This window comes from Cyprinodon variegatus, unplaced genomic scaffold, assembly GCF_000732505.1.
Source record: "Cyprinodon variegatus isolate N-32 unplaced genomic scaffold, C_variegatus-1.0 Scaffold1379, whole genome shotgun sequence".
NCBI lineage: Eukaryota > Metazoa > Chordata > Actinopteri > Cyprinodontiformes > Cyprinodontidae > Cyprinodon > Cyprinodon variegatus.
In genome coordinates, this window is record NW_015151832.1 from 150,096 (window position 1) to 153,659 (window position 3,564).

Genomic DNA, 3,564 nt, shown 5'->3' on the forward strand with positions numbered 1-3,564 from the left:
TTTCTATGCATGTTTTAGAACAAGATCTGTTCTCTTTTCTTGTTTTACGTTTTCCCCTCCTCTGATTTCTGCTTAGCTTCATCCACTTCCTCACTCAGTTCTGTTTTATTCATATCTAAGATCTGACCTGTTAAATCCTGCAGGCTACAGGTGCAGAGATATCCCCTCTGGGAGCTCTATTGTTAGATGTCTTTATTTGTATTATTTTGACTATGAAGAAATATATTTCAGATATAAATATATATTTACTAAAGCTGATAAATGTCAAAACGACCACTTAAAACGTACCTTTTGTAGGTATATAAAACTTAATTCATACTAGTATCATTTTGTTTGTTTTTTTACTTTCTGAAATTCAGTTTCTGCTGCAAAAATGTAATTTAGAAAATGTATTAAAGTTCAGTCTAGAAGTGTGATTTTTTATCAAGAACAATCCCATTCTAGTAATCTTTAAATGGAACAACAGAGTGCTTTTAATAAATATGAGTAACTTAAACATTAACTTGAGCAACAATCTTCTCTCCTTTGCAGCTGTAGAGCTGTTTGTCTTTTAAACACCTCCATTTTTTTAACTTTCTGCATTAAAATCTGTTGTTCTAGTGGGGAGAAATAGGTACTTCCTTTTGCCTGTTGACATGGTGACTCGTCAAATCTAACCTAGATCAATTCAGAGTTAAGGATTTGAGTTTGTTAAACCTGCTTTGTGAAACAGGATCCAGAGCTCAGACCTGTTTCTGTTTTCAGGAAGTGAAACTCACACAGTCACTGTGAGAGGAGAAATGGAGCAGAACCAGCTGGACAGAGAAACCATCTCCTGTTCCATCTGTCTGGATCTCCTGAAGGATCCGGTGACTATTCCCTGTGGACACAGCTACTGTATGAACTATATTAAAAGCCACTGGGATGGAGAGGATCAGAGAGGAATCCACAGCTGCCCTCAGTGCAGGAAAACTTTTATACTGAGGCCTGATCTGCAGAAGAGCACCATGTTAGCAGCTTTAGTGGAGCAGCTGAAGAAGACTGGACTCCAAGCTGCTCCTGCAGACCACTGATATGCTGGAGCTGAAGATGTGGCCTGTGATGTCTGCACTGGAAGGAAACTGAAAGCCATCAAGTCCTGTTTGATCTGTCTGGCCTCTTATTGTGAAAAACACCTTCACCTTCATCAGCATTTAGCCCCTTTAAGGAAACACCACCTGGTGGAGCCCTCCAAGAACCTCCAGGAGAACACCTGCTCTCGTCATGATAAGGTGATGAAGATGTTCTGCCGTACTGATCAGAAGTCCATCTGCATTATCTGTTTAATGGATGAACATAAAGGCCATGACACAGTGTCAGCTGCAGCAGAAAGGACTGAGAGGCAAAGAGAGATGCAGAAGAGATGAGGAAAAATCCAGCAGAGAGTCCAGGACAGAGAGAAAGATGTGAAGCTGCTTCAGCAGGAGGTGGAGGCCATCAATCGCTCTGCTGAGAAAACAGTGGAGGACAGTGAGAAGACCTTCACTGAGCTGATCCGCCTCTTCCACAAAAGAAACTCTGATGTGAAGCAGCAGATCAGCTCCCACCAAGAAGCTGAAGTCAGTTGAGTCAAAGAGCTTCAGGAGAAGTTGGAGCAGGAGATCAGTGAGCTGAAGAGGAAAGACACTGAGCTGGAGCAGCTCTCAGACACAGAGAAATACAACCAGTTTCTCCACATCTACCCCTCACTGTCAGACCTCAGAGAGTCTATAGCATCAGCCGCCATCATCATCCGTCTTCCGAGACGCTGGGAGGATGACAGCAGCTCTGTCAGAAGTCAGAGACAAACTATGTGACGTCCTGAGAGACACATGGACAAAGATCTCACTGACTGAGGCAGAACCAGAGAGCAGAGAGCGGAGCTGGGGTCTTAGGATATTCATGTCAGATCACACTGGATCCAAACACAGCACACAGTTATCCATTCCTATCAGAGGGAAACAGGAAGGTGACACTGATGCATCAACTTCAGTCTTATTCTAGTCATCCAGACAGATTCAGTGGTTGTTATCAGGTTCTGAGTAGAGAGAATCTGACTGGACGTTGTTACTGAGAGGTGGAATGGAGGGTGAGTAGTTAGTGTAGCAGTAACATACAAAGATATCAGCAGAACAGGAGGAGGGAAGAAATGTTTTTTTGGATATAATGACAAATCTTGAGCATTAAATTGCTCCACAGGTGGTTATGAATTTGGTTACAACAACACCTGGACTTCCATCTCAGGTCCTGGTTCCTCCAGAGTAGGAGTGGACCTGGATCACAGAGCAGGTGTTCTGTCCTTCTACAGCGTCTCTGAAACCAGAACTCTCCTCCACAGATTGCAGACCACATTCTGTCAACCACTACATGCTGGAGTTTGGGTTTCGGTTCCTGGATCGTCTGCAGAGTTCTGTAAACCTGAATAGATCCAGTGTGTTGGTTCTGATTGTTGATCAGGGTTCCTGGTTCTGGTGTCTCTGCTCTGCTGCTCTCTTCCTCTTTCTTTCTCTATTTAAATGTAGTTCTCTGTGTCTGTGTTCCAGGAGCCATAAGGGATTTCACTACTGATGTTTTCTTTCATTCTTCTGACACAGAAATATTTCTCCAGATGAAAATCTTAACTTTTCTGGGCTCTGATTGTTCTGCTGTAATATCTGTATTGATGGATCTGGATGTTCTGGTTTTTCTTTCTCTGTTCAAATGCTTATTTGAAGCTTTATTATACAGAAAAATACTTATAAAATCATATATTTTGATTACTGGATTCTTCTTTTCTTTTAGATTATGTCCCTCACAGTGGACATGCACCTACGATGGCAATTTCAGACCCCTCCATGGTTTCTAAGTGGGAGAATTTGCAAAATAGGTGGGGCTGTTCCAATACTCATTTTCTCTCTAGGTACTCCAGCTTCCTCGCACAGTCCAAAAACATGGCTTGTCCCAGGCTGGGTGTTCATGATTGTGTGTCTCTGTGTTGCCCTGCGATGGACTGGCACATGTCCAGGGGGGATCCCTCCCTTTTACCCATGAGCTGCTGGAGATCGGCACCAACCCCGCTGCAGCCCTGAAGTTATCCTTCAGAGTGGAGAAGATGGATGAATCTTTGAAAGCACTGTTCCAGTTAGAACGTGTAATGTATGGCTCCCTGATAAAAGATTGGGCAGAGAATTAACTTGTTTGTTCAGATGAAAAATAAACCATTTAATGTATATTGAATGCATTTAGTATGGTTTTATGATTTATCAAAAGAAACCTGGCAATGATTACTGTTGTGGCCCAGGTTTAATGACACAAAAAATCCATAAGGGCCCCAGATGGACCTTGGACAAGTAATTAACGCAGGCAAAAAGAAAAGTATTTTCTAGGTAAACTCCTTTAGTTTTGTGGTTTATTTCTCCTTAGGCAAGCAAACAGAAAAGGAAAAACATTTCCTGCATGCTTCTCCTTCATTTATAAAAAGACCATACGCCCACCCAGATGCATGCTGGTCCTACCATTGACAGTTTATCAACTTAATTCACCCACATTGATCATAACTAACCAGAAGTATAACTAAATCACAAAAAA

The 3,564-nt window shown here is 42.2% G+C and overlaps 1 pseudogene; it reads left to right on the plus strand.

The window, feature by feature from the left end:
- The first annotated feature begins 771 nt into the window (after positions 1 to 771).
- On the plus strand, positions 772 to 2,549 carry LOC107103122 (annotated as a pseudogene).
- Positions 2,550 to 3,564: the final 1,015 nt, after the last annotated feature.